The sequence below is a fragment of the Oncorhynchus masou genome, chromosome 32, assembly GCF_036934945.1.
Source record: "Oncorhynchus masou masou isolate Uvic2021 chromosome 32, UVic_Omas_1.1, whole genome shotgun sequence".
In the NCBI taxonomy this organism is placed as follows: Eukaryota; Metazoa; Chordata; class Actinopteri; order Salmoniformes; family Salmonidae; genus Oncorhynchus; species Oncorhynchus masou.
The window spans coordinates 75,442,656-75,469,782 of NC_088243.1; the positions used below are offsets into that span (position 1 = coordinate 75,442,656).

At 47.3% G+C, this 27,127-nt stretch overlaps 1 protein-coding gene across 2 annotated transcripts in view; it reads right to left on the minus strand.

Moving 5' to 3' along the window:
• LOC135526583 (protocadherin-1-like) overlaps positions 1-27,127 on the minus strand; it is a 430,021-nt gene that overhangs the window by 84,472 nt on the left and 318,422 nt on the right. The window lies entirely within an intron of this gene.

Below are 27,127 nucleotides of genomic sequence, written 5' to 3' on the forward strand. Positions count from 1 at the left end.
AGTTTAGCACATGGCCTCATCCGATGTGGATCCTTAACGAGATGGGTGGGGCTAAGATTTAAGAGGGTGGGAATAATGATGAATGGGTGTAGACAAATAAGAGTTCTCCAGTAGATGTACCAAAACATTCAAATGGGGTTAAGTTTATCAACTTTCAAAGCAGAATTACTTTCCCATTGTTCCCCATCTGTAGTGTATGATATGTTCTAGCTCTGAGTCTTTATGTTATTCAATGTAAAAAACACTATTTCACATTCTGCTACATAGGACCGAATCCAGGTTTTGGGTCACCTATGCACATGTAGGTAGGGGTAAAATTGGCTTGGCAATCAGGATAGATAATAAAGAGAGTATTTGTGTGTGTGCGTGTGTGTGTGTGTGTGTGTGTGTGTGTGTGTGTGTGTGTGTGTGTGTGTGTGTGTGTGTGTGTGTGTGTCAATATGCATACCACCTGGTATAGAGGTCCTGGATGGCAGGGAGCTCGGCCCCAGTGATGTACTGGGACATGTACTGGCACCACCCTCTGTAGAGCCTTCCGATGCGGTGAAGTTGTCATGCCAAGCAGTGATGCAGTCAGTGAAGATTCTCTCAATGGCGTAGCTGTTGAACTTGATCTTATTGGCCATGACAAATATTATCAACCTCCTGACTGTGCTGGTGTAAGAGGAACATGTTAAGTAATTGGTGATTTGGACACAGAGGAACTGAGTTCAAATCAGAGCAAACTTGATGATGGTGTTGGAATTGTGCATGGCCAGACAGTTGTGGGTGAACAGGCGGTACAGGAGGGGACTAAGCACACGCCCCTGAGGGGCCCCCATATTGAGGGTCAGCGTGGCAGATGTGTTGTTACCTACCCTCACCACCTAGGGATGGCCAATCAGAAAGTCCAGGATCCAGTTGCAGAGGGAGGTGTTCAGTCCCAGTGTTCTGAGCAAGTCTTATCAGCTTTCTAAACATTATCCTTACCAATATCATCCCACTGCTTCCTCCATTGATCATGTTCATGATTATGGTCGTATAGAAGAGTTCATGGAGTAACCTAATACTACACAAGCACATTCACAGTCTGCGTAAAGACCTGTTCCTGAGGTACTAGCCACCCAAGATTACACAAAACAGAAACAAGGACAGACGTTTTACTTTATTATAATAAAAGTATCTGAATACAAAGTACATTCACAGGTACTGTACTTCATACGGACTGCCCACAGACTCACCACATGGACTGCCCAGACTCACAGGGACTGACCAGACTCTAGCACCAGTTATCATAGACACAAGAGACTAGGTTCTGCTAGATGCTCCCACTACAGTTATTGTCATTGCATTACTCGACCATCAACTATTCAAAAAACAGGGAAATCATCAGATATTAATGAATATGTCTTAAAAGCAAATGTGTCTTTACACCATTACCCCATGTCCCATAAACACACCATATACTATAATAAATACTGTTTACAATAGTTACATAAATACACATTTCTGGTCGAAAGAGGTGCAACATGGAGAACTAAGAAGCTGCTTTCCATGTAGGATTATTCTTTTGAACCAGTCTTCAGTTGACTTTCCTTCTGTATATGTTTTATTTCATGATTACATGAGCTGGTTCTGTCCAATGGAACAGAAGGACTGGTGTCAGCATGTTAGATAATGCTGCACTGGCCCACTGTGTCTGTGCAAGTGAGTTTCGGTATAGCCAGACAATCTAATTACTGAATTTAGGATTTTATACATTTTTTCCCCATTATGGAGCTGCTCTCCATTTGGGTGTGTGAATGCAGTCTGCCAGCCCGACCAAGGTCTCAGTCACAATAATGTTCTCATTTCAAAACAATTTTCACTTTCACTGCTTCTCACTTAGGAGAGGTGCCTTGAAAGGAGAGACTTGGCAGAAAGAAATTAGAAAAAAAGGGAGTTGGTTTGGTTGAAATGTGTCTCCTCCTCTTTGAGATTATAATGTTTCACTTGCAGGAGGTGAGGAGAGTGGACGAGGGGGATTAGAGGAGGAGGGAGAGGTGAGGAGGAGAGGAGAAGGGCAATAAGAGGAGGAGGGAGAGGAGAGGAGAAGGGAAGGAGAGGGAGGTGGGGAAGGAAGGGAGGTGAGAAGGAATGGGATCAGAGGAAGAGGGAGAGGAGGAGGAGGGGAGGTGAGGAGGGGGGGGATTAGAGGAGGAGGGAGAGGAGAGAAGGAGGTCAGCGATTAGAGGAGGACGGAGAGGAGGAAAGGAGGGGGAGGTGAGGAGGAGGGGAAGGAGAGGAGGATGGAGAGGAGAGGGGGAGGTGAGGAGGAGGGGGAGGTGGGGAGGAGTGGGAGGAGAGGAGGAGGAGGTGATGAGGAGGGGGAGGTGATGAGGAGTGGGGGGAGAGGAGGAGTGGAAGGAGAGGAGAGGAGAAGAGGGAGGTGAAGAGGCAGAGGGATAGGAAGGATTACAGGGACAGATAGAAAACTCAAAGCAGGACTGATATAAGGGAAGGTGACTGAGACTGAGAGTCTGTCAGGTGTTCACTGTCAGGTGTTAACTAACCTTATTGGCTGATCCAAAGCAATCTGTCCCTCTCTATCTGCTTATGGGAGTAGGTTTTAGGAGGGGGTCAGGGAAGGGGAGGGGTTAGCCAGCCAGGAGAAGAGAAGAGGGATGGGACCTACCTGCCAAACCCTGTCCTGATTACTCTGACTGTCAATCACAGACGATGAACAGACGGACAGTCACCAGGGGTAAGATTGACGGGGCAGAGAGGAGTGGGGCTGGTAGGATGGGTTGCCCCCCCACCACCCCACCCCCCAACACATGTAGTGGAACCAGTCCAAATAAGACAAAGAAGATAGCATTGTGACCGCAAAAAGACAGCCCAAAAAATAATCCAGTTATAACGTAATGGATCCATTAGATATTGATCCGTATGAAGAAGGCCGCAGTATCCACAGAGTATGAGTTCCGTTCCAAAAATATTTAAAAAAGAAGAGAAGGAAATCTTAGGGAGGATGACGCAACTGCCAGCCTTGTCCTCCAAAAAGACAAAAGTTCCAGTTTTTATTTGGAGTTATCAATAACTTTTGTCAGAGTTTTTCTCCTTCTTTTGTTACTCCACAAAGGAGACTTGTACCAAGTTTCTATTTGACAGACATCAAGCGATAAAAGCAGTTCACGACCACAGGCAAATGATGGAAAGGAAAAGATCCTTTGAACTGCAGCAGAGAAAAAGCGAGTGCACTCAATCTTTTTGAAAATTTGAAGAAAAAAATATTGTGTCTTAAGGCAGTCTTTTTTGGCTGGCCCCCATCTCTTGATCAGCGCCCGATACTGCACCTATAAGAGGACAGATACGTCTTACCACTCACATAATGGAACGCATCACATTCCATGCAAAATTTCTCAAAAATGTGAGAATTCATTGAAAAAAAATTGAGAAATTAATAAAAAGAAATGCACTTACTTATAAACAAAAAAGTATGCTACTTAAAACAGAATTCAGGTACAAAAAACGGTTTAAGTTAACCAATTTACGCGTCAAAAAAGATCTACTTACAATAATTTACATTCTTTATGAATTGTTTCAGTATAATGTTACCACGATACTATGCATGCCCTATAACGATCATTAAGCCTTACAGTATGTCTGGCAATAACACAAAGTTAATACCTAAATAATGCAATATGCTCAAAATGACTGGTGCTGGTTAATATGAATCCCAGTACTGACATTTTGCCCATAACCCAACTTCATTCAAAGATCTAGAATAGTATTGAGTCTAAATGACAACAACGGGAGACCACTTAACCTTGCATCAATAGAAAGATTACAGTGATCAACATTCAAAACCACATGCTTTCTGGGAATAGCCCATTTGTGAAGATGGCCTTTCCATTTAAGTGGGGCTCGGGTGGCGTGGTTAAATTGGAGTGATTCAAACCCTCAAAGAAGACAAAGACCCCCACTCATTCTCCATGTAATTGGTCCAGCGAGCTTGTCCTCGGGATGCACTTATGTGAGACCAATGCTTCTGACACTCTCTCTAATCGCAGACCAATGGACCTGTCCAGAGAGTCATGGCTGCGTAATTACTGCAGGCACAAACTGGTGGACTAATGTTGTGTGTGTGTTCAACTGCATGTGTACCTTGACCAGTTGGGCAAATATGTACGCTGATTAATTCTTGAAATTAGTCATTTTCAAGTAATATCAACATGATAGAGTGAAAGTGTACAGGGTTGTAACTCTGCACTTCTTAATCTGGTTATATTTAGGTCAGCTGCAGCACTGTTAGGGTGTTTGCATGTGTTTGTGATTGTATGGGCAAGACGCCACAATTTAATTCTAGGTAGGCTAAGGAAGCCAGTTCACATGCAAACACACATCCTCACACCAGCCAGGTCAGACCATATACACAGGATGTTATGTTTGTTCAGGTCCCTAAGACGTATGGAGATGCCTTCAATACCATCCACCTGGGTCAACTTGATCACCTATTACCATTGTGTATGCTGGCAGCTTGGTGTTGTGGATGGCGATAGAGGAAGTATTTAAACAGCATGCTCCAGCTCAAAGGATCACTCATTATATATTTTTTATGTTTGAACTTTATCCCAAAACTTAACCCTTACCTTAATCAGTCAGACAGAATGCCTAAAATTAACCCTTACCTTAACCAGTCAGACCAAATGCCTAAACTTAACCCTTACCTTAACCAGTCAGACCAAATGCCTAAACTTAACCCTTACCTTAACCAGTCAGACCAAATGCCTAAACTTAACCCTTACCTTATCCAGTCAGACCAAATGCCTAAACTTAACCCTTACCTTAACCAGTCACACCAAATGCCTAAACTTAACCCTTACCTTAACCAGTCAGACCAAATGCCTAAACTTAACCCTTACCTTAACCAGTCAGACCAAATGCCTAAACTTCACCCTTACCTTAACCAGTCAGACCAAATGCCTAAACTTAACCCTTACCTTAACCAGTCAGACCAAATGCCTAAACTTAACCCTTACCTTAACCAGTCACACCAAATGTCTAAACTTAACCGTTACCTTAACCAGTCAGACCAAATGTCTAAACTTCACCCTTACCTTAACTAGTCAGACCAAATGCCTAAACTTAACCCTTACCTAAACCAGTCAGACCAAATGCCTAAACTTCACCCTTACCTTAACCAGTCAGACCAAATGCCTAAACTTAACCCTTACCTTAACCAGTCAGACCAAATGCCTAAACTTAACCCTTACCTAAACCAGTCAGACCAAATGCCTAAACTTAACCCTTAACTTAACCAGTCACACCAAATGCCTAAACTTAACCTTTACCTTAACCAGTCAGACCAAATGCCTAAACTTAACCCTTACCTTAACTAGTCAGACCAAATGCCTAAACTTAACCCTTACCTAAACCAGTCAGACCAAATGCCTAAACTTAACCCTTACCTTAACCAGTCAGACCAAATGCCTAAACTTAACCCTTACCTAAACCAGTCAGACCAAATGCCTAAACCTAACCCTTACCTAAACCAGTCAGACCAAATGCCTAAACTTAACCATTACCTTAACCATTCAGACCAAATGCCTAAACTTAACCCTTACCTTAACCATTCAGACCAAATGCCTAAACTTAACCCTTACCTTAACCATTCAGACCAAATGCCTAAACTTAACCCTTACCTTAACCAGTCAGACCAAATGCCTAAAATTAACCGTCAGGTTTTTTCTGTTGTAACCCTATCCCAAACCTTAACCCATAATTGGAATTAAGGCTTAAGTTTAGCAGTCGAAAATGTATGTTTATCAGACCCTGAAAACTGTAGCGAGACTGTGAGATCTTCTTGCTTTCACACCATCACACACACACAGACACACACACACACACACACACACACACACACACACACACACACACACACACACACACACACACACACACACACACACACACACACACACACACACACACACACACGCGCACACACAAGCGGGTGGTGAAACTGTGATGGATCCACAGGGGCCAGTAGTGGCCACGCTCAATCTGTTTTTCTTATTTCTAATCACTGGGAGATGAGCCCTTCCATAATCCTGCTCCTCACCTCTAACACGACAACAGCTGTTGGGGAGAGAGGACCCAGCCACTTCCCTCCCTCCCTCCCTCTCCACCATCTCTCTCCTCTCTCTAGCATCTGGGCGTAATGAGACACACAGCCTGACGCCGTCCCCGTTTAGCGCCTCCTCTGCAGTACCTGACTCTAAAGGTTACCTCCTGCCGGGCGGGTTTGTATGACAACATCTACACTTCCATAACCTCTCATAACCCCACCAACACCTACAGATTGTGCTAGTTGTTGATCTTGCAGCTGGGTCACTGTGCAGAGTCAAAGCTCAGATACACAGAGGTAGGAGGAGGGTAAGGATCGCCAATTTTGTGTGATATGAAGACACTTTGTGATTCTGAGATTCCTGAGATTCTTTGTCATTGTGGGTTCACTACAGATATATGGAAGCTGCTGACTTGGTAGGGTATATACAGTGCTTTCGGAAAGTTTTCAAACCCCTTGACTTTTTCCACATTTTGTTACGTTACAGCCTTATTCCAAAATGGATTAAATTGTTTTCTCCCCTCATCAATCTACACACATAACCCATAATGACAAAGCAAAAACAGATTTTTAGATATGTTTGCAAATGTATAAAAACATACAAAACTTAAATATGACATTTACATAAGTATTCAGACCCTTTACTCAGTACTTTGTTAAAGCATCTTTGGCACCGATTACAGCCTTGAGTCTTATTGGGTATGACGGTACAAGCTTGGCACACCTGTATTTGGATTCATCAGATCAGAGAATCTTGTTTCTCATGGTCTGAGAGTCTTTAGATGCCTTTTGGAAAACTGCCTTGTATGGCTTCCGTCTGACCACACTACCATAAATGCTGATTGGTGGAGTGCTGCAGAAATGGTTGTCCTTCTGGAACACTTCTCCCATTTCTACAAAGGAATTCTGAGCTCTGACAGAGTGACCATCGGGTTCTTGGTCACCTCCCAGACCAAGGCCCTTCTCTCCCAATTTCTCAGTTTGGCCAGGCAGCCAGCTCTAGGAGGAGTCTTGGGGGTTCCAAACTTCTTCCATTGTGTTTTTGGGTACCTTCAATGCTACAGAAATGTTTTGGTACCCTTACCCAGATCTGTGCCTCGACACAATCCTATCTCGGAGCTCTACGGACAATTCCTTCGACCCCATGGCTTGAATTCGCTCTGACATGCGCTGTCAACCTTATTTAAGCAGGTGTGTGCCTTTCAAATCATGTCCAATCAATTGAATTTACAGGTGGACTCCAATCAAATTGTAGAAAGATCGGAAGGATGGTCAATGGAGACAGGATGCACATGAGCTCAATATTGAGTTTCATAGCAAAGGGTCTGAATAGTTATGTAAATAAGGTATTTCAGTTTTATATTTTGAATAAATGTGCAAACATAAAAAAAATCTGTTTTCACTTTGTCTTTATGGGGTGTTGTTGTAACGGCTTTCTTCTGTTGAAGGAGGAGCGGACCAAAATGCAGTGTGGTACTTTTGAGACATATTTATTGAATGACGAAAAAACACGAACAATACAAAAACAACAAAGGGAAACGTGAAAACCTAAACAGTCCTATCTGGTGAAGACACAGGGACAGGAACAATCACCCACGAAAACACTCAAAGAATATGGCTGCCTAAATATGGTTCCCAATCAGAGACAACGATAATCACCTGACTCTGATTGAGAACCGCCTCAGGCCCCCATAGACTATACTATACGTCCCACAAAAACCCCAAGACAAAAACACAGAACCCCCCCCCCCCCCAAGGTGCGGACTCCCGGACGCACATCAAAACAATAGGGTAGGGTTCGGGTGGGCGTCTGTCCATGGTGGCGGCTCCGGCTCCGGCGCAGGACCCCACTCTATTAATGTCTTAGTCCCCCTTCCTCGCGTCCTAGGATAGTCCACCCTCGCCGCCGACCATGGCCTAGTAGTCCTCACCCGGAACCCCACTGGACTGAGGGTCAGCTCGGGACTGAGGGTCAGCTCGGGACTGAGGGACAGCTCGGGACAGAGGGGCAGCTCGGGACAGAGGGGCAGCTCGGGACAGAGGTGCAGCTTGGGACAGAGGGGCAGCTCGGGACAGAGGGGCAGCTCGGGGCAGAGACAGCTCGGGACTGAGGGGAAGCTCAGCACTGAGAGTAAGCTCGGGACTAAGAGGAAGCCCGACACTGAGAGGAAGCCCGGCACTGAGAGGAAGCTCAGCACTGAGAGGAAGCCCAGCACTGAGAGGAAGCTCAGCCAGGTATTTGGATCCGGCAGATCCTGGCTGTTTGACGGTTCTGGCAGATCCTGGCTGACTGGCAGATCTGGAAGAGTCTGGTTGACTGGCAGATCTGGAAGAATCTGGTTGACTGGCAGATCTGGAAGAGTCTGGCTGACTGGTAGATCTGGAAGAGTCTGGCTGACTGGCAGATCTAGAAGAGTCTGGCTGACTGGCAGATCTGGAAGAGTCTGGCTGACTGACAGATCTGGCTGCTCCATGCTGACTGACAGCTCTGGCGGCTTCTTGAAGACTGACAGCTCTGGCTGTTCCATGAAGACTGACAGCTCTGGCTGCTCCATGTAGACTGACAGCTCTGGCTGCTCCATGTAGACTGCGCTAAACAGGCGGGAGGCTCCGGCAGCTCAGGAGAGGAGGAAGGCTCTGGCTGCGCTAAACAGACGGGAGACTCCGGCAGCGCAGGAGAGGAGAAAGGCTCCGGTAGCGCTGGAGAGGCGAGGCGCACTGTAGGCCTGATGTGTGGTGCTGGCACTGGTGGTACTGGGCCGAGGACACTCACAGGAAGCCTTGTGCGGGGAGCTGCCACCGGAGGGCTGGTGTGTGGAGGTGGCACAGGATGGTCTAGACCGTGAAGGCGTACTGGAGATCTTGAGAGCAGTGTTGGCACAGGACGTGCAAGGCTAGGGATGTGCACAGGAGGCCTGGTGCTTGAGCCTGGCACCAACTTCACCAGCCGACTAACACGCACCTCAGGACGAGTATGGAGCGCTGACCCAGGTGCCATCAAATCCCTGACACGTTCCGTTGGGCGAATTCCATGCAAAAAGCACCAACACAGCAACTCCCTCATTTCTCTCTCCTCCAATTTCCCCATTAACTCCTTCACAGTCTCTGTTTCGCTCAACTCCAACACCGGTTCTGGTTCTGGTCTCCTCCTTTGCTCCTCACGATAAACAGGGAGAGTGGGCTCAGGTCTGACTCCTGACTCTGCCACACTCTCCCTGAGCCCCTCCCAATAAATTTTTGGGGCTGACTCTCGGGCTTCCATCCGCGTCGCCGCGCTGCCTCCTCATACCAGCGCCTCTCAGCTCTCTCCGCCTCCAGTTCTTCTTTGGGGCGTCGATATTCTCCAGGCTGATCCCAGGGTCCTTCTCCAAACAATTCATCCTCCCTTGTCCATTCCTCCTTTTGCTGCACCTGCTTGTTACCACGCCGCTTGGTCCTGTTGTGGTGGGTGATTGTTCCTGTCTCTGTGTCTTCACCAGATAGGACTGTTTAGGTTTTCACGTTTCCGTTTGTTGTTTTTGTATTGTTCGTGTTTTTTCGTCATTCAATAAATATGTCTCAAAAGTACCACGCTGCATTTTGGTCCGCTCCTCCTTCAACAGAAGAAAGCCGTTACAGTTGTGTATAGATTGATGAGGAAAAAAATGTATTAATCCATTTTAGAATAAGGCTGTAACGTAACAAAATGTATTAATCCATTTTAGAATAAGGCTGTAACGTAACAAAATGTATTAATCCATTTTAGAATAAGGCTGTAACGTAACAAAATGTATTAATCCATTGTAAAATAAGGCTGTAACGTAACAAAATGTATTAATCCATTTTAGAATAAGGCTGTAACGTAACAAAATGTATTAATCCATTTTAGAATAAGGCTGTAATGTAACAAAATGTATTAATCTAATTAGAATAAAGCTGTAACGTAACAAAATGTATTAATCCATTTTAGAATAAGGCTGTAACGTAACAAAATGTATTAATCCATTTTAGAATAAGGCTGTAACGTAACAAAATGTATTAATCCATTGTAAAATAAGGCTGTAACGTAACAAAATGTGAAAAAAGTGAAATGGTCTGAATACTTTCCGAATGCACTGTACATAGATCAGGGTTGGAGTGAATTTAAATTGGAGAAGCAATTTATCTCAATTCAAATTGGAGAAGTGATTTATTTCAAATTCAAATTACTTCCTGAATTGAGTCTTGAATGTGAATTGACCCCCACCCAAATATAGATAAATGTATGGTCATACAAATATAATTTAGCGTCCTGTCTGCTTTCCATTCACTGAACAATAAAGTTGACTTTGTCTATCCTGATTCAGTATCCATGGCTACCTGCTTTGACTGAGCTTTCACCTCAGAATTGAGACAGCAATCAAAAACCTTGCTGAGTAGTAAACAAGAACATATTGGGCTCTAGACACAGATGTTTTGGAAAAAAATCAATCAAGTCTTCTCAGAAATGATTTGATGTAGAAATTGGGTTTGATGGAAACCCTGTGAAAATAACCCTCTGGCAATATCTAAAAATGATGCTCTCAAGAGTTATTACATTTGCCATTACTTTGATAAAGTTATCTTGTGCCCAATCTCTCTCTCTCACTCTCACACACACACCCACACACACACACACACACACACACTCGCACGCACGCACGCACGCACGCACGCACGCACGCACGCACGCACACACACACACACACACACACACACACACACACACACACACACACACACACACACACACACACACACACCCTTAATTGTGTAGGCTGTAGATGACGCACACGGTTAGCACTAAATGCTAAATATTGACTAGTTTACAACAAAATACATTTACAGAGAATGTTTAAGTCATAACATAAAAACAACAAAGACATGACGTTATGACACCTCAAACAACTACATACTGCTGCGATAACACGGTCAACGATGAAAAACTGCTAGAACACCTCCAACAATATCATACAGCTATAACACCTCCAACAATATCATACTGCTATAACACCTCCAACAATATCATACTGCTATAACAACTCCAACAGTATCATACTGCTATAACACCTCCAACAATATCATACTGCTATAACACCTCCAACAATATCATACTGCTATAACAACTCCAACAGTATCATACTGCTATAACACCTCCAACAATATCATACTGCTATAACACCTCCAACAACAACATACTGCTATAACACCTCCATCAACAACATACTGCTATAACACCTCCAACAACAACATACTGCTATAACACCTCCAACAATATCATACTGCTATAACACCTCCAAGAACGACACACTGCTGTTACAAAACCTCGAACAACGACATACTGCTATAGCACCTCCAACAAAGACCTACTGCTATAACACCTCCAACAAAGACCTACTGCTATTACACCTCCAACAACGACATACTGCTATAACACCTCCAACAATATCATACTGCTATAACACCTCCAACAAAGACCTACTGCTATAACACCTCCAACAAAGAAATACTGCTATAACACCTCCAACAAAGACCTACTGCTATAACACCTCCAACAAAGACATACTGCTATAACACCTCCAACAAAGACCTACTGCTATAACACCTCCAACAAAGACATACTGCTATAACACCTCCAACAAAGACCTACTGCTATAACACCTCCAACAAAGACATACTGCTATAACACCTCCAACAACGACATACTGCTATAACACCTCCAACAAAGACATACTGCTATAACACCTCAAACAAAGGCATACTGCTATAACACCTCCAACAACGACATGCTGCTATAACACCTCCAACAACGACATGCTGCTGCTATATCACCTCCAAGAATGATGCGCAATGTAAGTCACAAAAATAGTTTCCTTTTCAAAATTATGATGAATTATAAAATTTAAATTAAAATGTATCCCAATACACTCTATGACCAAAATACGTGGACACCCATCAAATTAGTCAATTTGACTATTTCAGCCACACCCGTTGCTGAAAGGTGTATATATTTGGGCACACAGCCATGCAATCTCCATAGACAAACATTGTTAGTAGAATGGCCCGTACTGAAGAGCTCAGTGACATTGTGGCACCGTCATAGGATCTCCAACAAGTCAGTTCGTCAGATTTCTGTCCTGCTAGAGCTGCCCCGGTCAATTGTAAGTGCTGTTATTGTGATGTGAAAACGTCTAGGTGACACAACGGCTCAGCTACGAAGAGGTAGGCCACACAAGCTCACAGTACGAGACCGCGAGTGCTGAAGCTCATAACGGGTAAACATCGTCTGTTCTCGGGTTGCAATAGTCACTGCCCAGTTCCAAACTGCCTCTGGAAGCAACGTCGGAATAAGAACTGGTCGTCGGGAGCTTCATGAAATGGGTTTCCGTGGCCGAGCAGCCGCACACAAGCATAAGATCACCATGTGTAATGCCAAGCATCTGCTGGAGTGGTGTAAAGCTTGCTGCCATTGGACTCTGGAGCAGTGGATCACGCTTCACCATCTGGCAGTCTGAAAGACAAATCTGGGTTTGGCAGATGCCAGGAGAACGCTACCTGCCCTAATGAATAGTGCCAACTCCAAAGTTTTGTTTGGACTAGGTCCCTTAGTTCCAGTGAAGGGAAGTCTTAATATTAGACCATACAATTACATTCTAGACAATTCTGTGGTTCCATCTTTCTGTCAACATGTATTTTTTTTATCTATATATATATTTTTTTTACCTTTATTTCGTTTGGGGAAGGCCCTTTACTGTTTCATCATGACAATTCCCCTGTGCACAAAGCAAGGTCCATACAGAAATGGTTTGTCGAGATCGGTGTGGAAGAACGTGCCTGGCCTGCACAGAACCCTGACCTCAACCCCATCGACAATCTTTGGGATGAATTTGAACACCGACTGCTAGCCAGGCCTAATCACCTAATTTCAGTGCACAACCTCACTAATGCTCTTGTGTAGTCCCCACATCAATGTTCCAACATATAATGGAAAGTCTTCCCAGAAGAGTACAAGCTGTTATAGCAGCAAAAGGGGGAGCAACTCCATATTAATGCCCATGATTTTGGAATGAGACGTTTGACGAGCATGTGTCCACATACATTTGCCCATGTAGTGTAGATAGATAGATAAACAGATTACTCTAGATAGCTCTATGTCTATCAAGTAGAGCTGTACACTGTAGCAATTGTCCTTGTCTTGGACAACAGTGGATCTAAACGGTGGTACACCTCCAGGGGTATCAGTCTGTGGTATACCTCCAGGGGTATCAGTCTGTGGTACACCTCCAGGGGTATCAGTCTGTGGTATACCTCCAGGGGTATCAGTCTGTGGCACACCTCCAGGGGTATCAGTCTGTGGCACACCTCCAGGGGTATCAGTCTGTGGCACACCTCCAGGGGTATCAGTCTGTGGTATACCTCCAGGGGTATCAGTCTGTGGCACACCTCCAGGGGTATCAGTCTGTGGCACACCTCCAGGGGTATCAGTCTGTGGCACACCTCCAGGGGTATCAGTCTGTGGCACACCTCCAGGGGTATCAGTCTGTGGCACACCTCCAGGTGTATCAGTCTGTGGTACACCTCCAGGGGTATCAGTCTGTGGCACACCTCCAGGGGTATCAGTCTGTGGCACACCTCCAGGGGTATCAGTCTGTGGCACACCTCCAGGGGTATCAGTCTGTGGTATACCTCCAGGGGTATCAGTCTGTGGCACACCTCCAGGGGTATCAGTCTGTGGCACACCTCCAGGGGTATCAGTCTGTGGCACACCTCCAGGGGTATCAGTCTGTGGCACACCTCCAGGGGTATCAGACTGTGGCACACCACCAGGGGTATCGGTCTGTGGTACACCTCCAGGGTATCAGTCTGTGGCACACCTCCAGGGGTATCCGTCTGTGGCACACCTCCAGGGGTATCAGTCTGTGGTATACCTCCAGGGGTATCAGTCTGTGGCACACCTCCAGGGGTATCAGTCTGTGGTACAACTCCAGGGGTATCAGTCTGTGGTACACCTCCAGGGGTATCAGTCTGTGGTACACCTCCAGGGGTATCAGTCTGTGGCACACCTCCAGGGGTATCAGTCTGTGGCACACCTCCAGGGGTATCAGTCTGTGGCACACCTCCAGGGGTATCAGTCTGTGGTATACCTCCAGGGGTATCAGTCTGTGGCACACCTCCAGGGGTATCAGTCTGTGGCACACCTCCAGGGGTATCAGTCTGTGGCACACCTCCAGGGGTATCAGTCTGTGGCACACCTCCAGGGGTATCGGTCTGTGGCACACCTCCAGGGGTATCGGTCTGTGGTACACCTCCAGGGGTATCAGTCTGTGGCACACCTCCAGGGGTATCAGTCTGTGGCACACCTCCAGGGGTGTCAGTCTGTGGTACAACTCCAGGGGTATCAGTCTGTGGCACACCTCCAGTGGTATCAGTCTGTGGTGTACCTCCAGGGGTATCAGTCTGTGGCACACCTCCAGGGGTATCAGTCTGTGGCACACCTCCAGGGGTATCAGTCTGTGGTACACCTCCAGGGGTATCAGTCTGTGGTATACCTCCAGGGGTATCAGTCTGTGGCACACCTCCAGTGGTATCAGTCTGTGGTATACCTCCAAGGGTATCAGTCTGTGGCACACCTCCAGGGGTATCAGTCTGTGGCACACCTCCAGGGGTATCAGTCTGTGGTATACCTCCAGGGGTATCAGTCTGTGACACACCTCCAGTGGTATCAGTCTGTGGTATACCTCCAGGGGTATCAGTCTGTGGTACACCTCCAGGGGTATCAGTCTGTGGCACACCTCCAGGGGTATCAGTCTGTGGCACACCTCCAGGGGTGTCAGTCTGTGGTACAACTCCAGGGGTATCAGTCTGTGGTACACCTCCAGGGGTATCAGTCTGTGGTACACCTCCAGGGGTATCAGTCTGTGGCACACCTCCAGGGGTATCAGTCTGTGGCACACCTCCAGGGGTATCAGTCTGTGGCACACCTCCAGGGGTATCAGTCTGTGGTATACCTCCAGGGGTATCAGTCTGTGGCACACCTCCAGGGGTATCAGTCTGTGGCACACCTCCAGGGGTATCAGTCTGTGGCACACCTCCAGGGGTATCAGTCTGTGGCACACCTCCAGGGGTATCGGTCTGTGGCACACCTCCAGGGGTATCGGTCTGTGGTACACCTCCAGGGGTATCAGTCTGTGGCACACCTCCAGGGGTATCAGTCTGTGGCACACCTCCAGGGGTGTCAGTCTGTGGTACAACTCCAGGGGTATCAGTCTGTGGCACACCTCCAGCTGTATCAGTCTGTGGTATACCTCCAGGGGTATCAGTCTGTGGCACACCTCCAGGGGTATCAGTCTGTGGCACACCTCCAGGGGTATCAGTCTGTGGTACACCTCCAGGGGTATCAGTCTGTGGTATACCTCCAGGGGTATCAGTCTGTGGCACACCTCCAGTGGTATCAGTCTGTGGTATACCTCCAAGGGTATCAGTCTGTGGCACACCTCCAGGGGTATCAGTCTGTGGCACACCTCCAGGGGTATCAGTCTGTGGTATACCTCCAGGGGTATCAGTCTGTGACACACCTCCAGTGGTATCAGTCTGTGGTATACCTCCAGGGGTATCAGTCTGTGGCACACCTCCAGGGGTATCAGTCTGTGGCACACCTCCAGGGGTATCAGTCTGTGGTATACCTCCAGGGGTATCAGTCTGTGGCACACCTCCAGTGGTATCAGTCTGTGGTACACCTCCAGTGGTATCAGTCTGTGGTATACCTCCAGGGGTATCAGTCTGTGGCACACCTCCAGGGGTATCAGTCTGTGGTACACCTCCAGAGGTATCAGTCTGTGGTATACCTCCAGGGGTATCAGTCTGTGGCACACCTCCAGGGGTATCAGTTTGTCGTACACCTCCAGGGGTATCAGTCTGTGGTACACCTCCAGGGGTATCAATCTGTGGTACACCTCCAGGGGTATCAGTCTGTGGTATACCTCCAGGGGTATCAGTCTGTGGTACACCTCCAGGGGTATCAGTCTGTGGTATACCTCCAGGGGTATCAGTCTGTGGTATACCTCCAGGGGTATCAGCCTGTGGCACACCTCCAGGGGTATCAGTCTGTGGCACACCTCCAGTGGTATCAGTCTGTGGTATACCTCCAGGTGTATCAGTCTGTGGCACACCTCCAGGGGTATCAGTCTGTGGTACACCACCAGTGGTATCAGTCTGTGTCACACCTCCAGGGGTATCAGTCTGTGGCACACCTCCAGTGGTATCAGTCTGTGGCACACCTCCAGTGGTATCAGTCTGTGGCACACCTCCAGTGGTTTCAGTCTTTGGCACACCTCCAGGGGTATCAGCGTGGGGACAATAAAAGGCTTTTGGCTGTGAAGCCAGAGCCAGGCAAGAGGCGACAACTATAACATCAACAACACTGGACAACAGACAGCGAGCTGTCAGAAGCCTCAGCGTTTGTTATCAAAAACACATTCGCCGCCATCAAATGGGGGCGAGCGACAGCACTAGATGCTTAACTCAATAATCCTGCCATGTTTCTAAAAGGCAAAGGTATCAGGGAAGAGAAAAGGAAGGATTCACATGCCTGTCGGTGTCTCCATGGCAAGTTGATTGCTACCCAGTCAAGCTTGAGTTTCCGGCGCATTCAAGATGTCAATTTCTCTCATGTTAGCTCTGGAAATGATCTGCTGAGGACAGTGTGCATTTACATAAACATCTCTCAGCACACTATCCCAAGTGCTTTAATTCCTACAAAAGAAAAGGAGAAGGAAAACCAATGATGGTCAGGTTATTTCACAGTGTACGTTGTGTTTGCTAGCGTGGTTCAATGGCACGGAGAAGCGGATGAAGTGCCTCTCCTGTATTTTCATATCAGTTTGTTGTTTGCCTTGACAAAGAAAGACGCTATGCTAAGTGAAGCGAACCAATGCTTTGAGAACCACCGCTCACTGTTAATATCGAGACGATACGATTTTCCTCCATGCTATCTTTTATTTAGGCTTTTCTTTGGTCTGGGTTAATGCGAGTGTAGCGAAATGCTTGTGCTTCTAGTTCCGACAATGCAGTAATAACCAACGAGTAATCTAACCTAACAATTCCAAAACTACTACCTTATACATACATACAAGTGTAGAGAGATAAAGAATATGTACATAATGATATATGAATGAGTGATACATATGAGATGGGTAATGTAGGGTATGTAAACAAAGTGGCAAAGTTTAATTAAAGTGGCTAGTGATACATGTATTACATAAAGATGCAGTAGATGATATAGAGTACAGTATATACATATACATATAAGATGAATAATGTAGGGTATGTAAACATTATATTAAGTAGCATTGTTTAAAGTGGCTAGTGATATATTTTACATCAATTTCCATCAATTCCCATTATTAAAGTGGCTGGAGTTGAGTCAGTGTGTTGGGAGCAGCCACTCAATGTTAGTGGTGTCTGTTTAACAGTCTGATGGAAGCTGTTTTTCAGTCTCTCGGTCCCAGCTTTGATGCACCTGTACTGACCTCGCCTTCTGGATGATAGCGGGGTGAACAGGCAGTGGCTCGGGTGGTTGTTGTCCTTGATGATCTTTATGGCCTTCCTGTGATTTCGGGTGGTGTAGGTGTCCTGGAGGGCAGGTAGTTTGCCCCCGGTGTTGCGTTGTGCAGACCTCCCTACCCTCTGGAGAGCCTTACGGTTGTGGGTGTTTTTGGTGACAAGCCGAATTTCTTCAGCTTCCTTGGGTTGAAGAGGCGATGCTGCGCCTTCTTCACGATGCTGTCTGTTTGGGTGGACCAATTCAGTTTGTCTGTGATGAGTACGCCGAGGAATTAAAACTTACTACCCTCTCAGCTACTGTCCCATTGATGTGGATAGAGGGGTGCTCCCTCTGCTGTTTCCTGAAGTTCACAATCATCTCCTTAGTTTAGTTGACGTCGAGTGTGAGGTTATTTTCCTGACACCACACTCCGAGGGCCCTCACCTCCTCCATGTAGGCCATCTCGTCGTTGTTGGTAATCAAGCCTACCACTGTAGTGTCGTCCGCAAACTTGATGATTGAGTTGGAGACGTGCGTGGCCACGCAGTCGTGGGTGAACAGGGAGTACAGGAGAGGGCTCAGAGTTGATGATCAGCGGGGTGGAGATGTTGTTACCTACCCTCACCACCTGGGGACGGCCCGTCAGGAAGTCCAGTACCCAGTTGCACAGGGCGGGGTCAAGACCCAGGGTCTCGAGCTTGATGATGAGTTTGGAGGTTACTATGGTGTTAAATGCTGAGCTGTAGTCGATGAACAGCATTCTCAAATAGGTATTCCTCTTGTCCAGATCGGTTAGGTCAGTGTGCAGTGTGGTTGAGATTGCATCGTCTGTGGACCTATTTGGGCGGTAAGCAAATTGGAGTGGGTTTAGGGTGTCAGGTAGGGTGGAGGTGATATGGTCCTTGACTAGACTCTCAAAGCACTTCAAGATGACGGAAGTGAGTGCTACGGGGCGGTAGTCATTTAGCTCAGTTACCTTAGCTTTCTTGGGAACAGGAACAATGGTGGCCCTCTTGAAGCATGTGGGAACAGCAGACTGGGATAAGGATTACATTTACATTACATTTAAGTCATTTAGCAGACGCTCTTATCCAGAGCGACTTACAAATTGGTGAATTCACCTTCTGACATCCAGTGGAACAGCCACTTTACAATAGTGATTAGGATTGATTGAATATGTCCGTAAACACACCAGCCAGCTGGTCTGCGCATGCTCTGAGGGCGCGGCATATGGGATGTCGTCTGGGCCTGCAGCCTTGCGAGGGTTAACACTTTTAAATGTTTTACTCACGTCGGCTGCAGTGAAGGAGAGTCCGCATGTTTTGGTTGCGGGCGGTGTCAGTGGCACTGTATTGTCTTCAAAGCGGGCAAAAAAGTGATTTAGTCTGCCTGGGAGCAAAACATCCTGGTCCGTGACGGGGCTGGTTTTCTTTCTGTAATCTGTGATTGACTGTAGACCCTGCCACATACCTCTTCTGTCTGAGCCATTGAATTGCGCCTCTACTTTGTCTCTATACTGACGCTCAGCTTATTTGATTGCCTTGCGGAGGGAATTGTTACACTGTTTGTAGTAATCGGTCATGTTTCTGGTCACCTTGCCCTGATTAAAAGCAGTGGTTCGCGCTTTCAGTTTCACGTGAATGCTGCCATCAATCCACTGTTTATGGTTTGGGAATGTTTCAATCGTTGCTATGGGAACGACATCTTCAATGCACGTTCTAATGAACTTGCACACCGAATCAGCGTATTCGTCAATGTTGTTGTTCGCCACAATGCGGAACATATCCCAGTCCACGTGATGGAAGCAGTCTTGGAGCGTGGAATCAGATTGGTCGGACCAGCGTTGAACAGACCTCAGCGTGGGAGCTTCTTGTTTTAGCTTCTGTCTGTAGGCAGGGAGCAACAAAATGGAGTCGTGTTCAGCTTTTCCGAAAGGAGGGCGGGGGAGGGCCTTATACGCGTCGCGGAAGTTAGAATAGCAATGATCCAAGGTTTTACCAGCCATGGTTGAGCAATCGATATGCTGATACAATTTAGGGAGTCTTGTTTTCAGATTAGCCTTGTTAAAATCCCCAGCTACAATGAATGCAGCCTCAGGATATGTGGTTTCCAGTTTGCAAAGAGTCAAATAAAGTTTGTTCAGAGCCATCAATGTGTCTGCTTGGGGGGGAATATATACGGCTGTGATTATAATCGAAGAGAATTCCCTTGGTAGATAATGTGGTCGACATTTGATTGTGAGGAATTCTAAATCAGGTGAACAGAAGGACTTGAGTTCCTGTATGTTGCTGTAACCATACCACGTCTCGTTAACCATAAGGCATACGCTCTCGCCCCTCTTCTTATCAGAAAGATGTTTGTTTCTGTCGGCGCGATGCGTGGAGGAACCAGCTGGCTGCACCAATTCCGATAGCGTCTCTCGATTGAGCCAAAGAACGTTACAGTCTCTGATGTCACTCTGGAATGCTACCCTTGCTCGGATTTCATCAACCTTGTTGTCAAGAGACTGGACATTGGCGAGAAGTATGCTAGGGAGTGGTGTGCGATGTGCCCGTCTCCGGAGCCTGACCAGAAGACCGCTTCGTTTCCCTCTTTTTCGACGTCTTTGTTTTGGGTCGCAGGCTGGGATCCAATCCGTTGTCCTGAGTGAAAGGCAGAACACAGGATCTGCTTCGGGAAAGTCATATTCCTGGTCGTACTGATGGTGAGTTGACGGTGAGTTGACGTACAGTTCTTCCCGACTGTATGTAATGAAACCTAAGATGACCTGGGGTACCAATGTAAGAAATAACACGTAAAAAAAACAAAAAAACTGCATAGTTTCCTAGGAACGCGAAGCGAGGCGACCATCTCTCTCGGCGCCCATCAGTGGCGGGGATGAGAAGCATGACGACTGTAAGGGTGGTGAAATAGATGTTGATCACCCTATACTGTAGCTTCTATCCTAAAAGTTTTTAAACAAACCATAATTCATCTTGCTGAATCTTTTCATCCCTTGCATGTTTTATGATAGTAGGTTACAGACATAATCCCAGCTATAGACATATTTTAGATGTATGAGTCCATATCACTGTCAGGCTTTCTGGATCAAACATGCCCGTTGCTATATAGAGTGGTCGTTCTAGAGTGAATTGCTCTGAAGATGAGGCAGTTTAGAAAATGTGCACAAGAGCAATACGGAGTAGGTGGCTCCATTTGGAGAATTAAAGTGCTGTACCAACGGTAATGGAACGAGAAAAGCAGCCGTTTATATGAGTTGTTCATACTATCTTCATCCAGTCTCTCTCTTACTGCACACCTACTGTATCCTTGAAACTCTTTTTCATTTTTTTTGGCCAAACCCTGACACTCTTTCTCTCCATCTTTTCTAAACACATCTGTCTGGTGGTTCTTTGTCTATATCTGTGCCCTCAAACTTATCTTTCTCTTTCTGTCCATCTCTCAGTGTCTCTCTCTCTCAGTGTCTCTCTCTCTCAGTCTCTCTCTCTCTCTTTCTGGGCTCTGCTGGTAAGCAAGGCATATTGTGTGCACAGTGGGGTCTGAGCTAGTGTTTCTCTGAACAGTGGGAGTGATGGCAGCCGGCGGGAGCTGCCTTTGTTATTATCTCTCTGAGGTGAGAGAACACGACGGGGACACCCTAAGGAAAGATGCTTCTGCCCAAACCTACCTTTTCCCCCTTTCTACCAGTGCCCAGAGCATCCCATTAGGCCTCACTGCATAGCTGTGTCATCACCGCAGGACCAGTGAGACACACCAGACATGACCCACAATGACCGCTGTCTAGCTATCTGCCTGATCGTTTGAAGACAGGAGAGGTAGACATTTTAGAATCTTTTATCACACTTGGACTTTTCATTTTGTCCAAAAAAACAAGATGTAGACACAATCACAAGTAAATGGAGACACCACAAATCCCCATATACACATAATTTTAATGTGTAAATCTGCCCGACTACCAACCAGATATACTGAACATCCCTGATTCCTGAATGTGTAAATCTGCCCGACTACCAACCAGATATACTGAACATCCCTGATTCCTGAATGTGTAAATCTGCCCGACTACCAACCAGATATACTGAACATCCCTGATTCCTGAATGTGTAAATCTGCCCGACTACCAACCAGATATACTGAACATCCCTGATTCCTGAATGTGTAAATCTGCCCGACTACCAACCAGATATACTGAACATCCCTGATTCCTGAATGTGTAAATCTGCCCGACTACCAACCAGATATACTGAACATCCCTGATTCCTGAATGTGTCTGTCCACGACTAAAGTATAGATTTGGTCGAATAACACTACAGCTACAACAAAACAAAGCGAAGTCGCATTTCTCACTAAAATGTGCCTCCAAAATGTAGTTTCAAGTGCAGTGACGTGCACAAGGCCATGGTGTCAAGCAATTCATACAAACAAAGCCCACAATAGGTTGGAGTGACCTCATCTCTGAAATGGCTACACACAGACAAAGAAACAGAGGTGTGACTGTCACTGTTGTGTGTATGGCTGAGGGCGTCTGGATAAAAGACAAAGCTTAAGACTCGTCTGACTGCTTTTGCTCAGACACAATTACTTGGTCCTTCCTCTGGAAAATCACGTTGACTCATTCCTCTCTATCTCAACTTTCTCAACAGTCCACAAGTTTGAATGAAAAGAAAAGTGTGATCTTTTCACAGAGACATAATAACAGCTTGGGGGTTGTTTGGCAGTACGGTCATGTCTCCATGCCTACCTCTCAGGATGCCTGCTCATTGTTTTCTTTTGGCGAGCCTCAGTACTATTTTAAAATGTGAGATTCTAGTACTTTACTGCTTTAATACCAAGGTTTGAGATAGTGTATGTGTTCGTGTGTGTGTGTGTGTGTGTGTGTGTGTGTGTGTGTGTGTGTGTGTGTGTGTGTGTGTGTGTGTGTGTGTGTGTGTGTGTGTGTGTGTGTGTGTGTGTGTGTGTGTGTGTGTGTGTGTCAGAAGGTGAATTCACCAATTTGTAAGTCGCTCTGGATAAGAGCGTCTGCTAAATGACTTAAATGTAAATGTAAATGTGTGTGTGTGTGTGCATGAGCAGGTCTGCACAGTGCGTTTGTGTGATGTTTGTGTTACATGAGTATAAGCATGCTTATTGTGTAAGTGTGCACCTGAGTGCATGTGTGTGCATGTGTCCATGCATGTCTGCAAATGTGTGTGTGCCCGTCCCATGTGCGTGTGTATTATATTATGCTTCCAAAAATAGCCCTGGACTCTAAGCCACTGCAATTAGACCAGCCATGGAGAAAATGGCAACTGCATTGTTGAAATCATTTCAACTCCACATTGATTTCGGGTTTAGCTTTGTGAAATTGGAGACAGCTGCAAAAAACATTTATGCCTCTTGCTGCAATGTATTTATAAGTGACAAATTGCTATTACTCTCTTGAAGGAATCAAATGATAATAATTATGGCAAGGTGCTTGGTTCAAACCACTCTGGACACACACTTCCCTGATTTGTTTTTAACCTTTCTCACAGACACGTGTGCACACATACCTCCACCTCTGACGCACAGGCAGGCACACACACACACACGCACGCACGCACACACACTCACACACGCACGCACGCGCACACACACACACACACACACACACACACACACACACACACACACACACACACACACACACACACACACACACACACACACACACACACACACACACACACACACACACACACACACAGGTGTGAATAGGTCACATAGCGTAAGAAGGCAGCATAACTCCACACCTAGTTTGGTTAGTGCACAGTGCACCCTCAATCAGTGCTCCAAATTCAACCAAGAACACTCGGTTATGTGCAGGTTGGAAGTAGCTTTACGTGTTTTTTGTTGCCGTTTGTTTTCTGATGAATGTAATCCGTTATAAAGTACAGAGTGAAGCAGGGCTATATTGGCAGGGAAATATTCATTGAAATGGTGTGTATCGATTCACTGCATGAGAGAGCTAGACTGACGCAGCACGAGCACAAACAAGCACGCACGCAAGCACACGTACACACACATACACACACACACACACACACACACACACACACACACACACACACACACACACACACACATAGGCTGTGCTCTCGTTTCTCTGGATAAGTGCATCTGCTCCATTGACAGTTCATGATCTGAGATGTTCCTCCCTGTAGGATTGTCAGCCACTGTAGAGACACACCTTCCTTCCCCTGACCCTCTCCTCATCTCCCCCTCCTGGAGTTCTCCTTCCCCCTGACCCCTCCTCATCTCCCCCTCCTGGAGTTCTCCTTCCCCCTGACCCCCTCCTCATCTCCCCCTCCTGGAGTTCTCCTTCCCCCTGACCCCCTCCTTATCTCCCCCTCCTGGAATTCTCCTTCCCCCTGACCCTCTCCTTATCTCCCCCCACCTGGAGTTCTCCTTCCCCCTGACCCTCTCTTCATCTCCCCCTCCTGGAGATCTCCTTCCCCCTGACCCTCTCTTCATCTCCCCCTCCTGGAGATCGCCTTCCCCCTGACCCTCTCCTCATCTCCACCTCCTGGAGTTCTCCTTCCCCCTGACCCTCTCCTTCTCTCCCCCTCCTGGAGTTCTCCTTCCCCCTGACCCTCTCCTTCTCTCCCCCTCCTGGAGTTCTCCTTCCACTTGACCCTCTCCTTATCTCCCCCTCCTGGAGTTCTCCTTCCCCCTGACCCTCTCCTCATCTCCCCCCTCCTGGAGTTATCCTTGCCCTGAACATCTTCTTATCTCCCCCTCCTGGAGTTCTCCTTCCCCCTGACCCTCGTCTTATCCGCCCCCTACTGGAGTTCTCCTTCCCCCTGACCCTCTCCTTATATCCCCCTACTGGAGTTCTCCTTCCCCCTGACCCACTCCTTATATCCCCCTACTGGAGTTCTCCTTCCCCCTGACCCACTCCTTATATCCCCCTACTGGAGTTCTCCTTCCCCCTGACCCACTCCTTATATCCCCCTACTGGAGTTCTCCTTCCCCCTGACCCACTCCTTATATCCCCCTACTGGAGTTCTCCTTCCCCCTGACCCTCTCCTTATATCCCCCTACTGGAGTTCTCCTTCCCCCTGACCCACTCCTTATATCCCCCTACTGGAGTTCTCCTTCCCCCTGACCCACTCCTTATATCCCCCTACTGGAGTTCTCCTTCACCCTGACCCACTCCTTATATCCCCCGACTGGAGTTCTCCTTCCCCCTGACCCACTCCTTATATCCCCCTACTGGAGTTCTCCTTCACCCTGACCCACTCCTTATATCCCCCTCCTGGAGTTCTCTTTCCCCCTGACCCTCTCCTTATCTAACCCTCCTGGAGTTCTCCTTCCCCCTGACCCTCGTCTTATCCACCCCCGACTGGAGTTCTCCTTCCCCCTGACCCACTCCTTATATCCCCCTACTGGAGTTCTCCTTCCCCCTGACCCACTCCTTATATCCCCCTACTGGAGTTCTCCTTCCCCCTGACCCACTCCTTATATCCCCCTACTGGAGTTCTCCTTCCCCCTGACCCACTCCTTATATCCCCCTACTGGAGTTCTCCTTCCCCCTGACCCACTCCTTATATCCCCCTACTGGAGTTCTCCTTCACCCTGACCCACTCCTTATATCCCCCGACTGGAGTTCTCCTTCCCCCTGACCCACTCCTTATATCCCCCTACTGGAGTTCTCCTTCACCCTGACCCACTCCTTATATCCCCCTACTGGAGTTCTCCTTCACCCTGACCCACTCCTTATATCCCCCTCCTGGAGTTCTCTTTCCCCCTGACCCTCTCCTTATCTAACCCTCCTGGAGTTCTCTTTCCCCCTGACCCTCTCCTTATCTAACCCTCCTGGAGTTCTCCTTCCCCCTGACCCTCGTCTTATCCACCCCCGACTGGAGTTCTCCTTCCCCCTGACCCACTCCTTATATCCCCCTCCTGGAGTTCTCCTTCCCCTGACCCTCTCCTCATCTCCCCCTACTGGAGTTCTCTTTCCCCCTGACCCTCTCCTTATCTAACCCTCCTGGAGTTCTCTTTCCCCCTGACCCACTCCTTATATCCCCCGACTGGAGTTCTCCTTCCCCCTGACCCACTCCTTATATCCCCCTCCTGGAGTTCTCCTTCCCCCTGACCCACTCCTTATATCCCCCTACTGGAGTTCTCCTTCCCCCTGACCCACTCCTTATATCCCCCGACTGGAGTTCTCCTTCCCCCTGACCCACTCCTTATATCCCCCTACTGGAGTTCTCTTTCCCCCTGACCCTCTCCTTATCTAACCCTCCTGGAGTTCTCTTTCCCCCTGACCCACTCCTTATATCCCCCGACTGGAGTTCTCCTTCCCCCTGACCCACTCCTTATATCCCCCTCCTGGAGTTCTCTTTCCCCCTGACCCTCTCCTTATCTAACCCTCCTGGAGTTCTCCTTCCCCCTGAACCTCTCCTTATCTCACCCCTCCAGGAGTTCTCCGTGTTCAATGTCACTCCTTTATGCACCGCCATATTCTGGCTGAAATTAATATTCTGATGGTGGACTTCAACCATTGTTGCCTCACTCTGTAGCCTTCCCACTGACTCTCTCCAGTTGTTCTGTAGCCTTCCCACTGACTCTCTCCAGTTGTTCTGTAGCCTTCCCACTGACTCTCTCCAATTGTTCTGTAGCCTTCCCACTGACTCTCTCCAATTGTTCTGTAGCCTTCCCACTGACTCTCTCCAATTGTTCTGTAGCCTTCCCACTGACTCTCTCCAGTTGTTCTGTAGCCTTCCCACTGACTCTCTCCAGTTGTTCTGTAGCCTTCCCACTGACTCTCTCCAATTGTTCTGTAGCCTTCCCACTGACTCTCTCCAATTGTTCTGTAGCCTTCCCACTGACTCTCTCCAGTTGTTCTGTAGCCTTCCCACTGACTCTCTCCAGTTGTTCTGTAGCCTTCCCACTGACTCTCTCCAGTTGTTCTGTAGCCTTCCCACTGACTCTCTCCAGTTGTTCTGTAGCCTTCCCACTGACTCTCTCCAGTTGTTCTGTAGCCTTCCCACTGACTCTCTCCAATTGTTCTGTAGCCTTCCCACTGACTCTCTCCAGTTGTTCTGTAGCCTTCCCACTGACTCTCTCCAGTTGTTCTGTAGCATTCCCACTGACTCTCTCCAGTTGTTCTGTAGCCTTCCCACTGACTCTCTCCAGTTGTTCTGTAGCCTTCCCACTGACTCTCTCCAATTGTTCTGTAGCCTTCCCACTGACTCTCTCCAATTGTTCTGTAGCCTTCCCACTGACTCTCTCCAGTTGTTCTGTAGCCTTCCCACTGACTCTCTCCAGTTGTTCTGTAGCCTTCCCACTGACTCTCTCCAGTTGTTCTGTAGCCTTCCCACTGACTCTCTCCAGTTGTTTTGTAGCCTTCCCACTGACTCGCTCCAGTTGTTCTGTAGCCTTCCCACTGACTCTCTCCAGTTGTTCTGTAGCCTTCCCACTGACTCTCTCCAGTTGCTCTGTAGCCTTCCCACTGACTCTCTCCAGTTGTTCTGTAG